The 14,389-nt window shown below is 43.7% G+C and overlaps 1 protein-coding gene across 12 annotated transcripts in view; it reads right to left on the bottom strand.

The window, feature by feature from the left end:
- Nucleotides 1-11,456, bottom strand: part of PAM (peptidylglycine alpha-amidating monooxygenase) — a 281,181-nt gene extending 269,725 nt beyond the window's left edge. For 6 of the 12 annotated variants that reach the window (XM_032403931.1, XM_032403930.1, XM_032403925.1 and 3 more), the window contains exon 1: nt 11,246-11,454. The gene's annotated coding sequence lies outside the window, so the exon portion shown is untranslated. Of the gene's footprint in view, nt 1-11,245 lie in introns of all 12 variants that reach the window. The other 6 variants (XM_032403929.1, XM_032403928.1, XM_032403927.1 and 3 more) reach the window with 2 other exon arrangements.
- Nucleotides 11,457-14,389: the final 2,933 nt, after the last annotated feature.

Here is a 14,389-nt window from a genome sequence, read left to right on the forward strand (position 1 = left end):
TTTCTATCCAACATGTTCTCTCTTCAACACATTTTTGGTTGATGTTATCACTTTAGTCACTGTTTTGACCTTCTAGTATTTATGTTTAGGAAGGAAAATATATGTCAAAAACTTTACTTATGAACAAGGAAAAATCAAAATTTCCAGATGATGAAGATTAAGGTAGCAATAAATTTAATCTTCTGCAATTATTTTATCCTTCTCATACGATTTTTCAATCTTTTCTAGCTTTAGAAAGAAGGTATTCTATTACATTTTGAAGATTAAGACAAACATTTTTTTTCTCCTGGTAACATCTACTTGATTGGATACCCGGAGGAAATTTATTTCTACAATAACAGTGAAATCTGAAATTCATTGTTTGCCTTTTCCTTTAAAAAAGTTTTACAAAAACTATAAGAAATAACCGATGTCTGTTTTTCCTTTAGTGAAAATCTCAATGCAGCAATAATAGTGAAACAAGTTAATTAAAATGCAACAATTAAAACCGAGTTTCTCTATCACATAATTATTTGGGATGTAAGAGCTTTGTGAAGAAAACTCTTCTGGTGTACTGAAAAACAGCCACTTTTGTAGGTAAAGGTCAAGTATTCAATTTCTATTCACTAAATCTGAATGGCTTCCTACAACAGTCTTCTTGGATGTGATCTACATGCTAGACTATTAGAAAATAAAAAATGGTTAGGCTTTTAAATTGGTTAACCAGGTACACAGGAAAATACCACCACAGTTTCAGGTATGTTCCCTCAATGTCCCTAAAACAAAGGCTGTCCTGAACACCAGAAAAGGCCATGAAGATTAATGCATAAAATGGAACATCTTAATGCCAAATCTGATAAAACTCTAAAAGAGTACCACTTAGGTGTTCTCCAACATCAACAGGTAGACATGTATCAAACTCTTCTTGTACTATCAAAAAATAAATAAGTAAATAAAAGCAAACCAGAAAAGAAACTGGTGAGAAAAACAAATATATGAGATTTTTAAGTCGAAGAGAAGAGTGAGTTTTTAATCAGCCAGGGCTGAGGCATCTAATAAGATAAAAAACACAGACCCTTCTGGGCAATTAGCAGAGAGTGGTTAGTCTGTGTCACAGAACCACATGTAGTCTTCCAGAAAGTCAAAGGAAGCATGCTGGGTCAAAAAAAACAATTGAAACGATGGGGCGCCTGGGTGGCTCAGTCGTTAAGTGTCTGCCTTCGGCTTAGGTCATGATCCCAGGGTCCTGGGATGGAGCCCTGCATCGGGCTCCCTCCTCGGCGGGAAGCCTGCTTCTCCCTCTCCCACTCCCCCTGCTGTGTTCCCTCTCTCGCTGTCTCTCTGTCAAATAAATAAATAAATAAATCTTTAAAAAAAAAAAAAAAAAAAAAAAAACAATTGAAACGATAAAACTTTTCACACACAAAAAGAGTCTACATAAAGATTATATGAATAAGTACAAGGATTATATACTTTTTCCATCACATCGGTAAAATATCTGAATGTACAATTAAAAGAAAAAGAATGTACTATTAAAAAGAAAAGTGCCTGGGTTCTTTTGTTCCTTCTTTCGTCTGGACCTCTCTGTTCTAATTTATACTAATTGGAAATTAACAGGCCTTGCAGAATTCTAAAGTAAGTATATATGTACATTCAGAATTTCACATGTAACTTTGACCAGGTATTTCATTGATTTTGCCCTATGTCATAGAGATTAGCTCTTACAGATCTAACCCACGTCCTCTATGAATCATTCTAGTAATACACACCTAAATCATGATGTTTGTGATTGCCATTTCTTAATGTGTATTGAATCACGCTGGTATGAATTGAACTGTATCCCCTAAAAAGATGTTAAAGTCTTAACTTCTAGTACCTGTGGATGTCATTTTATTTCGAAAAAGGATCTTTGCAAGTGATCAAGTTAAGATTAGGACATTAGGGTGTCCTGTAATCCAATGATTGTGCCCTTATAAAAAGGGGAAACTTGGACACAGTGACATAGAGGATAGGTGATGTGAAGACACAAAGAGAATTCCATCCACAAGCAAAGGAATGCCAGGGGCTACCAGACGCTAGGAGAGAGGAATGGGACAGATGCTCCCTCACGGCCCTCAGAGGGAATCAACCTGCCAGCACACTGATCTCAGAGCCTCCAGAACCATGAAACAATGTATTTCTGTTGTTCTAAGCCACTCAGTTTATGTATTTTGTTACAGCAGTCCCAGGAAACTATTATACAGGCAATGGACTGAATTGAGTTGTCCCAAGCTTGGGTTGTGTGGCTAGAAGCACAAGAAGCCTCACACAACTCTTGTAGCATAGGAGATTCCACAGTGGGAAATGGTGTGAAAAACTTGCAGTTTAGATGACAAAATGAAATACGCCCATCTAAAATATTTAAAATAATGACACATTTGTTTAAAACACATTTCCTGTGTCTTACTTCATTTACTCCTCACAACCACACTGTGAATGAATTAGGGAGGCTTGTCTTCATCTTAATTGACAAGGAACCTGAACCTTTGAACGTTTTGGCCAAACTCATATATGCACATGGCAGAGCTCGTATTGGTGCCCAATCTTTTCTAGGAAGAAAGAACATAATCATAAATATTTTAACTTGGAACAACAGTAGCACTTTAAAGTAGTGCCTCTTCCAATGACTCAAGGAAGAAAGGAAAAAATAGTATCATACAAACTGAGGTGGCTGAGGGGGTCAGTGATCCAGGAAAGATGGAGTAGATCAGGAAAAAAACTGGTAGAAAAGGTAACTGCTAACTTGTGAACCTGGTCTTGAAGGAAGAGATGGAAACAGACTAACAAGAGGAAAGAAGGGCCATGGTGAGTAGATGTTAACACCAAGAACAACAATAAATTATGTGTAAGGCCTACGAACACTGGAGAAAGCCCTTCAAGAGACTAAATGGAGAAGTCCAGAGAGCATTGTAATGGAAAATGCGGCTAAAATGAGAAAGGGGCCCTTCCATTCAGCCAATCAAAGGATTATCATTGACATGATGGACAAGCAGTTACCACTGTCTGGCTTTTAGCCAGGGTGTGATGTGATAAAGGCAGCTGTCCCAGAAGCATTCTTAACAACAGTTTAGTGGCAAAGCAATCTGGGACTGTGATTGGTACAGTGCATGGCTTTGAAAAAGTGGTCATGACTAAAGAGAATATAATGAATCTATCTAGATGCTTCAAGTTTCAGCTTCTACCACGACCTCCTTGACAGCTGCCTTTCTTCCCTCCCTCCTGTATTTCTAGACAAACTGGCCTTCTTGGTATTCTTTGAGGGTGGGAGGGTCCTTGCACCAGCCTCGAGACCTTGTACTTGTTCCCTCCGCTTGGTAGAGGATTTTTGCATAGTTAGCTCTCCTACTTCATTTGGGTCTTTGTTCAAATGCTACCTCTTCAGAAAGGTCTTTCTTGATCACTCTGTATAAGAAGACAATCCCCAGTCATTCTCCATTCCCTTACATGGCTTCATTTTTCTTTATAAGACTTATTATTACCTAAAATTATATTTATTTTACTTACTGATTAGCCATTACTCTCATTAATACATAAACTCTGCAAGTACAGGGATCTTGCAGGTCTTATGCACAGTTGCATTCCCAGAGCCGGCACAAATCTTGGCATAAGGTAGGGACTCACTAAATATTTGTTGAATGAATAAAAGAAGCTTATTCCCAAATAAAGTTGATGATATCCTCTAAAACACTTTTGTAATCCATCCTCCCTGCCACGTCACTACCAGTATACACAACAGGCCTGGGACACTGTTGTTGCTACTTGGATTAATGCAGTGGCCACCCAACTTCTCCCCACTGCCACCCTGTGTCCTCCTCCAATTCATTCCCCCGCAGATGATTTTAACAAAACACAAATCTCATAGAGTCACTAGCCCCTACTTAAAACATTCTCCCTCTGCTGTCTGGACCACTCTTCTCCCCACCCTCTCTCAAATTCTCCACCTCATGCTTCAGATATCAATCAAGTGTCACTTCCTCGGGTTCCTGTTACACAAGCCCACAAAACTGTGCTGCTCTATTCAGAGCATTTACCTCTATTTGTAATTATGCAATTATTAGTTGTTGTGGGTTTTTAAAAATTAATGATTGTCTTCATCTTGGACTCTTCGCTCTATGGTAGCACAGATCACGAATATCTGCGCACTGTCGAATCTCTAGGGTCAAGAATAGTGCTCAGTACGTGGCTGGCACTGAATAAATATTTGTTGAGTGAGTGAAAGAAGGCACCTTGTCAAGAACCAAAGAGCTAGAAGCCAGTATCAGATACACATATAAAAACTTTCCGCAAATACGGAAGAAGAGCTGAAGACAAAGATACTAGTGAAAATCTACAATATGATCAACTGCCATTTAAACAGAAGGAACCAGGAGAAGCCTAGGGCAATGCAAACTTTGACACAGCACTGCTACAGACTAGGAGAGAATGGCACCATGACAGCCTATTTCATTAAGGAACTAGACAAGAACCAGTTCAAACAATTTGCTAAAACTACATAGTTATGACTTAGGTAATGACGGTAACTAGGTGAAAGGTTACATCTACATATCCTATTAAGGACTCCTTGACTCATCAGTCTCTCTGGAAACATTTGCCTCTGCAAAGAAACTATTTAAACTTTCCTTCTTCTTGGCATTTTCTTTTATAAAAATTCTCCAAAAAGTCCTTAGCCCCCTGGAAAATGTTTTAAAGACATTTTACTGTGGTCGATTAGGCATACAGTAATAGCTAAGTGAGGCAAGGCCATGGAGGAAATGGCATATAATAGAAAGAACCCACTTGTGCTCCTGATTAAAGTCACTCATGTATGACTTCGGGAACTGTACACACTAAAAATTTTTTAACACCACAGGAAATCCAGGGTTAAAGGACAAGGCCGAATTTGTAACCCTCAACTGTTGTTGTTTTAATCACCTAAAGCTAGAATCCATGTAATTCTAAATTCTCTGAGGGAAAGGAAGAACTTATTAGTTTATATTTCTTTATTTCAGGCTTCTTTTAAAATAAGATGTAAACACTGACGTGCATGAAAAGCAACCTAGTATCATCTCCTTTCATGTGAACCCATCAGTGACTCATGCTATAAACAGCAAATCTCCTGGGTTTGCTTCTGAGCCGGGCACAACAGTTTCAACTGCAGAGTTTTACTGGAGCCAATTTTCCAAAGACGATTTACCACACCCTGCCTGAGAAAGGACAGCATGAAACTGGTGAGAATTCTGATCTTCAGAAATACAACAGACAATGATTATTTCCAATTTCATGCCGTTTATATGAAGAGAATGGAGGCACAAGGAAATGCAAGCCTGAAGCGTGGGTAAGAACTGTGGCAAACAAAACAGAAAGGGGAAAATGAAAGCATGCTAACTAAACTGACAGTAACAAATATAGGCGGGGAGGGGCAGGGAGAATGCAAGGAGGATAACCAACCTTTTCCATCCCTACAGAATTAAGATTTCAAAATTCACAATTAAAAAAAAAAAAGACATTTAGCAAAGTAACACTGAAACACCAAATTGAGTAAAATCTCACCGAGTGGGAAATTTATGCAAGGGACTCTACTTTGGTACAAAACCTAATAGCAAATGACCTGGCTCTCCCAAAGTTCACTTTATAAAATTTGAAGAGTGTCTGTGAAAATAAGGGTTTGTCAATGCATTTAGTAGCGTAAACAAGAGACATATGTCTAGCCTACACAAATTTTCTTTAAACAGTACAGAGGCTCTCCAGTTCAATGCAAACAATCATCCAATCATCATGCTACTTCAAAATTAACATGTCTCTTCATAAAGTTTTTTTGAAAGAGTTCTAATAGCACATTCTTGGGTTAGGTACGTAAGCACTTGCAAATAATAAATTCAATTTTTAAAACATTCTAAAACTCGGGGCGCCTGGGTGGCTCAGTCGTTAAGCGTCTGCCTTCGGCTCAGGTCATGGTCCCAGAGTTCTGGGATCGAGCCCCGAGTCGGGTTCCCTGCTCCGCGGGGAGCCTGCTTCTCCCTCTGCCACTCCCCCTGCTTGTGTTCCCTCTCTCGCTGTCTCTCTCTGTCAAATAAATAAATAAAATCTTTAAAAAAAAAAATTCTAAAACTCAAGTTTTTAAAAATTTGCATTGGTCTTCATATAAGTACAATTATATTACACTACGAATAGGTACTATTTTATTTATTTATTTTTTTAATTTTATTTATTTATTTGACAGAGAGATAGAGAACACAAGTAGGCAGAGAGAGAGGGAGAAGCAGGCTCCCCGCAGAGCAGGGAGCCCGATGCGGGACTCGATCCCAGGACTCTGGGATCATGACCTGAGCCGAAGGCAGCCGCTCAACCGACTGAGCCACCCAGGCGCCCCGGAATAGGTACTATTTTAAAGCGCATTTCTTCTGGCATAGGTAGATGAAATTCCCCATATCGGAAATGTTTCACAGGGCATTTTGATCCAGGGAAATAGCAGGTGGTGATACGGTTCTTCCATAAGGGCCCTCGCCTTCACATTTTAAGATTTCTACCACCATCCCTTGTTTTGCTCACGTTGTTCCTACGTGGCTGGCAGTCAACTGCACACTCAGTGCAGGTAAAAAACACTGTCCTTTGTGGCTGCAGCTGCTGTAGGCACTTTCACGTCCCAGTAGTTGTGGTCCATGACCTCCTCAAAATGAACTTTCCCCTCTGATAGCGGAGGGCATCTGCTGTTTTTATTGTCTCCTGGTATTCCCCCCACTGTGTCACTTAAAGTTGCACTGTAAAGTACTACTTTTTTTTTTTTTTTTTCCTTTTTGAGTCTAGCTCCCTCTTTCCTCAAAGCTGTTCCTCTTAAATTCCCTGAACCGTTGGGAAATCTTGTTCCTGTCCTCTAACCCTCTATGTGAGCTCAAGCGGCACAGCCAGGTTCAGCAGGGCTGCCTGGGTGCTGGTGGACTGGCTCAGCTCCAGAACCTCCCGGCAAGTGTGCAGCTCTTGTCCTTCCGCGTTAAGCATGGCTGGTAGATGAAGCTGAAGACAGCGTTCAGAAGTTCAAGCTCCTTTGGGCATAGATCCTAATCTCCACGTGATATTGAGAAATGCCACATATACGGCGAATTTCTATTGCCACACGGCCCTAGTCTGTCCAGTCTCCAAACTGACACTGCAGATAATTTTCTTTTATTTTCCCAAGACGCCTGAACTAAATACTGTATTGATTATCCAAACTGAAATATTCCCTTTGTATAAAGGAACTCCATGAACCTCACATAAAAACAAGTATCATTTTTATGCTGTCAAAATAAACAACTTCTTGCCTCTACTCACCCAAGCACACACAAAAAAAATCTGAAGCAACACCTGATAGAACTTTCTGCAATGATGCAAATGTTCTGCATCTGCTCTTCCCACAACAGTAGCCACTACCCATATATGGCTATTAAACACTTAAAATGTGGCTAGTGTGACTGAGGAATTAGCATTTTTTATTTTAATTAATTAAAATTAAAATGTAAACAATGTAGCTAGTGGCTTTAAAGAATTGTAAAGGATCTCAGATTTTGCCCTACTTGCAAGCTAACAAATAAGCATGCCACAGTTTCATGGATGCTGGGAGAAGACATGAGTTATCTAAGTATGGACAAAGGGCTACACTACTCATAGAACTAGCAGTAGCAGGAGTATTAACATAGTTCTATCAGCTCTTTGAAGCCCAGCTCTCACAGTATGATGCAAACAGGGTAAGGGATACCTATAGGCTTAATGATCTGCATTACAGAAGGGGAGCCCAGAGTTTAGAATACCCAAATCTCTTACACTAGAGAGTAAGCTTTTCTTAAAAAACCAGGGCATGGCCTGCATCCCAACCTGACAACACTTGGCTGGAACTGAGTATCACTGTTCCCTTTAAACAAAGCCTGGGTTCTCAATGTTCCATACCCCTCATTCCTACTCTCATTTGTTTATTCTTTTGTATTACCTACCTGATTTCCATTATAATGCATCATGCTCTGTTCCCCTTGGTCTGGAACATTCCTCAATATCCCCAACTTCTGCAGCTGCTAACTATCACTCATTCTTCAGGTCTTGTTGTATTCATGGGAAGTTTTCCCTGACCACCACCAACCCCAGTTACAATGAGGTGATGCACTGTAGCACACCCACCAACCAAGGCCCCCCACCATCCCATCTTCTGTAGTTCTCTGCAATACCTCTATCATGGCATGAATGACATGAGCTTATAATTTTCTGTTTAAGTCTGGATCCCTTCCCAGACTTTTAAGGTCATAAGGTCATAAGAGAGTGACTATGACTATTTTGTATGCCAGTGCCTAGGAAAAGGTCCAACACATAGAAGTTCAATAAACACTGTTGATTCAATAAATTAAACAAACATTAGCTGAGGAATGGCTAATTCAAAATATTGGGGGGGGGGGTGATGTATAGTTTTTTCTAATTTTTTTTTTATTTTTAAAAATTGGACCCTTGAAATGTCATCCCCTGCCCCCAAGAAACTAGAATAACTACTTGAGTAGTTATTCAGGCAATCTGAATTATAGTTCTACTCCTGCCACTAACTAGCTGTCCAACCCTGGGTAAAATGAAGGTCTTATTCTCTACACAAGTATAGTAAATTGTAGGAGATAAAGAGGACCAAAACTTCTCCCAGGAGACTTGGGAGCACATGACACCACCAACAAATTTATTCAGAGCCTTTTTTAAAAGCTATTTTTTATATAGTTTTAACAATTAGCTTTTACTGGTTAAAGGAATTAAAAGGGTGAAAAAGTCCTTACATAAGAAGGTTTCTGGCTTGAGACTGATGACTATTTACCAAACCACACAGTTTCCAGGGCAGTGACAGATCTTTAATCTCAATTCACATGTACAAAAACAAAGGTACTAAGCAAAAAGGTCAAGCGTAAAGTTAACTTCATTTCCCACAGGATGCCCCTCAACCTGGCTTGCCTCACTGACTAAGTTGACTCAAAGCTCTCAGAGCCCAGGACAGGGTATGCAAAGCCTAAGAAATTCTACATATATCCAGCAGATGGATACATTCTTCCTAGGAGCAGGAAAAGAGTAAGAGATGTCATTGATGTTGCACCAAATACAACCTAGTCTGGTCAGTCTTTTCCAGATGGAATTCTTGCCCATCCTTTGTGCCAAGCCAAAATTCTTTAAATGGTTTAAAAAAAAAAAAAATACTCTAAGAATCTTGTAACTGTTTCAGTCAAATTTCCAGAGTCAATCGGGCCTATCAGGCTTGAGGTGTTCAAGTTTCAACTTATTAAAAATATTACATTCAATCTCTGTACTTTTTTCTAGGCATTACAATATAATTTCCTTTCTCAAAGAGTTGAGAAAAAAGTGTATATGGGCACCATAAATTGACTTCTTCACTGAAGAAAGCTGAATTAGAATTGAAATTTCTATAGTTTATAACATTTGATTACCAAATCATACATGTATGGATGCTCTTCTGAGTTTACATCCTAAAAAGACTATTTTATTACTAAGAATGCCTCCCATTTGATGAAGTAGCATTTGGAATTTCATTTTAAAAAACACTTGCTTAGCTAAACTTTTTATTCCAATCTATTAGGTAGATTCACTAAATAATGATCTTCGTGGGCCTTTAGTAATGTATTCTTGACATCATTCTACTTGCCATGTGTAGTCATTAGAATATATTTGACGTCCATATAAAAATATGAAATAAAAATATTATTCTCTAATTTAGATTGGAAGCCTCTTTAGGACAAGGAATATAGTCTATTTATCTTTGAAAGCACATAGCACAATATATTGTACAATTCAGGAACTTATGAAATGTCTATTAAATCAGGAACCATTTAATACCAAGTCTAAAGCTGACCTGCTTAGGCCATTTACTTGCTTTCTTTCATACAGTAATTAGAATGGTGCTAACAATGCTTCGTGTGCCGTGATTTTAAGCTGAAAATTTGCAAACGATAGGGCACATATCGCTTTTCCGAGCTAAATGTCTGAACTTACTATAATGAAGGTCTATTTCCTGAATTGTTAAAATTAGAAGCAAATTTAAATTTCAGTTAAGATGGAAAAGAGATCATAAAGATTGGCAAACATCAGAAGCACACACAATTGTTATTTGCCCAAAGAACGGGGCCAATAACGATCTTTTACTATTTGAATTCCTATGACCACAGAAATACGTAAGATCCATAGCTTGCTTGATACTTTGGGCTCGATGGGGAAGAAACGACTTCAGCTCTGAACACTAATGACCAGATCCGGAAACACGAGCCTTTTATCCCAACAAAGCTACAAGCCAAATCACCTAGAGACATAATTATATCTCAGCCGAAGAACCTGAACTCAGCCGGCTAGAACACAGGACCTGCCATCAGGCAGCTTCCCGAGACGGGAGACGTGGCTCAAAGTCGAATAACACCCCTAAGTCATCCCACTGGATCTTCACAACGACCCTCAGCAGTGGGCAGAGCGGACGCACCTTTTGCAGACGCGAATATAGTGTCCAAAGGGTCGGGTCCCAAGGCCACACAAGTAGCAAGGTGACTGAAACCAGACTTAAATTCCGATTTAACTCCAAGTGGTGGATATTCTCCATCCCGCCTCTGAGATCACCCTTCGAGGGCGTATTACACAGTCTGGCTGGCAAAACGGCAGGAAGGAGAGCAGAGCTGGGCAAGGACCGGAGAGAAGAGAGGGCATTTCCACTGCTTTCCCGCCGATACTCGAACACCCCAGGTCGCTCCCCAGCTCCAGCCCCTCTCCCTGTGCGGCGGCCCCAGCTTCCGCCCCCCCCCCCAAACTAGTCCTCAGGGGCAAGCTGGGAACCAGGGAGGCTTTCTCACCGCTACCGAGAGTTCCCCAAGTTGGGGGCAGAAAGAGCGAATGAACAAATGTACCGATAGGGTGAGGGCGCAAGAAGTGCGAAGGTGAGAGAGACAGGAGGGGGTGAGCCCTCACGAAGCGGCCGAGGTCGTGGTGGTGGTGCGGGGTGGTCAGAGAGAGAGTAGGGGAGGGCGAGGAAGGCTCAGTGCCGGAGACCCTCCCGGCCGAGGCGCCGGATTCCCCGGGACTCGCAGCCCGGGAGGAAATCAACAACCGCCTCGGGCGCTGGGAAGCCGAGGGAGCTGAGGTAGCAGTATCCCCTCCCCCGCCCAGCATCTTCCCAACTTCCCGAGCCCCCTCCGCGCTCCCACCCCCAGCTTTGCCCTGTCCGCCCAGCCGCACTGGCGGCGGTGGCGGCGGCACCAACCTGCGCGGCTGCGGGCACAGTCCGGGACGGAAGCCGGAGCCTGCCGGCGGCGAAGCACCGAGCGCGGCGGGCGGAGTTAGTTGAGAGGCTCCGGCTCCCTGGGCGGGGACAAGCTAAGCACGCGGCTGCCGCGACGGCCGCGGCAGCGGGGGCTCCTTCCTCCCCGCGCGCGCGGGGCCCAGCCTGCTCCGCCGCTCGCCCTCCTCTCCCGAGGACAGCTAGCAGTCAGTCCCTCCCCCGGGGCGGCTCCGCGGTTCCCGGCCGCCCCCGGGCCCGCCTCGCGCTCGCCGCCTGCGCTCCGCCCCTGCCCCCCTCGGGCGCGGGGGACGCGGGGGTTGGGAACGAGGTCCCCGCAGAGTCACCTCCTGGTCGCGCGCAGCTTCCCGGGGTTTCCCTGCTGGGATCGCTTGTTCGGGGTGTTTGGACTCACGTGCGGGCAGGAGGTGGCCAAGAGCTGGAACTCGCTCGTGAGCCCGGGCAGGGGGGTGAAGGTCGGGCCTGAAAGTCTCCTTTTGCTCCGCCCGAGTCCCGTATCCCTAAAAGCGGCCCTGCTAGGTGGCCACGCCGGCTGCCGGGAAAGAGGCCAAGGAAAATGTCCGACTCTCCCTCCGCCCCGCGCGGGGCTGGGAGGACATTTCCCGAGAGAACCAAGGACCCCACCCCCCTGCTCCGGCCCGGGGTTGGGAACTCCCGCAAAGAGAGTGTACGGAACTGGTAGACCGGGCACCGGGGTTGAACCTGTGGAGAAGGTGCTGTTTCTATTCACACACACACACACCGAAGCCCGGTTACTGCATGCAGGCTCCCTCGCTCAGGTCTTCGCAGTGCTTTCCTGTCCGCACTCCAGGCCTGGGGGGACCCCTTTCCTAGCCTAGCTTCTCACCTCTGTCTGCACATCCTCCACCCCGCCCAAAGCTTTTTAAGCCCGCAGCGCGCGCAGCGCGCACCCTCTGACTACTTCGCCCCTAAAATGCCTGCATGGAACTCAGGAGCCCACTCCCTCCGTGCCTCGCTCCAAAGCAGGAGAAAACAGGGTGCCGGGGATCTGGGTAGTTTCAGCTGGAAGGTTCTATACCCATGAGGCTACATGCGTCGTGTTACTGATCCCACACACAAAATGATACGCGTTTAATTCGAGGGCAGTGTTTGCCACTTTCTGTACCCTACTGAGGTGACTTGGGTGTGTTCACCGAGTTTTTTCTCTCCCCAGCGCCAGCCACTTCTCTTCTCCCTAAATCCCACTCTCCCTTCCCCCGACCTCTCCCATCCCAGCTAACAGTACGGATCCCCCGCTCAGGGTTCTGGTTTCTTCAAATAGCTGAACGTCCTGGGGTCTTCAGGGTGAGGGGTTAGGGAGCGAAGAGCAAGCTGGGAGGAGAAACAATGAAGAAAATGAAAAAGAAGAAGCCAGTGTACTGAGGGCAAGGAGGGACAGGGCAACCGGAATGAATATGCTGGAGAAATGATGTCATGAAAGAGAGGCAAAGCCCTCCAACGAGAGGGGAACTCCCAGAAAGAAAAATCCGTTTCTCCACTGGGAAACCACCAATGCTTGCAGTGGATAGATTGGAAAATTTGGACCACCTCCCACCAGCATTCCCAGAGAGCAGTGGAGAGTCACCGATAAACTTCAGGACCTAGAGCATGCCTTCACCAGTCCCACTTCCCAACCTGAATTCCTGGGAAGGCTGATGACCCCAAGCTCTTGGCCAGTGATGAGAAATTCATCCTGGAAAGTGATGGTCATTGAGGAGATGCAAGAAAGTAGAGTGGGGTCAGTTTACAGCTGGCCTGGCTGTTCTTTTGCTTTAGGCATCCTCTAACTCACCCCACCCTCCTGGCCTGGGCTATTAAGTAAAGCAAACTTGCACTTGGGACCCTCCCTTAAATTAAGAAGTCACTTTTGATGAGAGAAGAAGGAAGTGGGGAGGGACACAAGTCCTAAGACTGTGGTGGTTCTTATTTTTAAGTTCAGTTTGGTGTATTTTTATGTCAAGATAATTTTCCTGCTCAGTGAGTGGCCACATTTTTACCAGAAAATGTGGGAGAATTGCTGGGACCACGCTTTCAATATTATCAGACAGCAAACTTCTCTCACACCCTCGAGGTCCTGGTGGGCACAGCCACTAGGCTTCAGCTGCACTGACATAGAACCAGTCTGCCTGAGGAACCCCCACCAACCCCAGAAGTCAGACATAACAGCCTTAGGGCATTCTAGTCTGTGTGCTGTCCAGCCACCCAGCACACACAAGTTTAGCATGTGCTTATGGAGGAGAGCCAACCACCCACACTTAGTAGGTGAGAAGACTTTTCCTAACCTCAGGGCTTCACCTCACCTGAGGTTGGCTCCACACTCTAGAAGTGTCATTACAGAAGCAGTCCCCAGTGCCCCACTTTTACCTTTGGAGAGGCTACCTCAAATTTAATTATAAAATCTCCTTCCTTCCCTTATTTCTTCTATCGCACAAAAGGTTAAGACATAGAAAAGTTCAAGAAGCTAGAAGACACCTCCCCCAATAAGAAGTTTCTCCTTGTCCACTCATTAAAAGAAAAATCATCTGTGACAATGGAACCTTATTGAACTTAAATCCTTTCTGAAAATGGTAATCCTTCTGTGTGTATGGTATTTTAATTTTTTTTTTTTATTTTTTAAAATTTATTTATTTATTTTGACACAGAGAGAGAGAGAGACAGCGAGAGAGGGAACACAAGCAGGGGGAATGGGAGAGGGAGAAGCAGGTTTCCCGCTGAGCAGGGAGCCCGATGCGGGGCTTGATCCCAGGACCTTGGGATCATGACTTGAGCCGAAGGCAGACGCTTAATGACTGAGCCACCCAGGCACCCCAGTTATTTTAATTTTAAATAAATGGTACAATCTCATGGTAAAAAGTGTCCACACAACTGGTGGGGATAAAAGGTCCAGTTTTTTCCTGGGAAAAGTTCTTGTAGCTAAAGAGAATAGGAGAGCTTAATTACAGGAAGCAGAATTGGTCTCAGGCAGTATTACAAAATAGATGGAGATGGATAGTCCTCCATAAACCTCCTCCATTTTCAATTTGCCTTCCCAGCAGCCTCATCCGCCTGATATTGCCAAGTTTCCAAGCCAATTCACCTCACACAAAAGTGTTAGGGACTTCAGATGCT

Source organism: Phoca vitulina, unplaced genomic scaffold (genome assembly GCF_004348235.1).
Source record: "Phoca vitulina isolate PV1807 unplaced genomic scaffold, GSC_HSeal_1.0 scaffold6, whole genome shotgun sequence".
In the NCBI taxonomy this organism is placed as follows: Eukaryota; Metazoa; Chordata; class Mammalia; order Carnivora; family Phocidae; genus Phoca; species Phoca vitulina.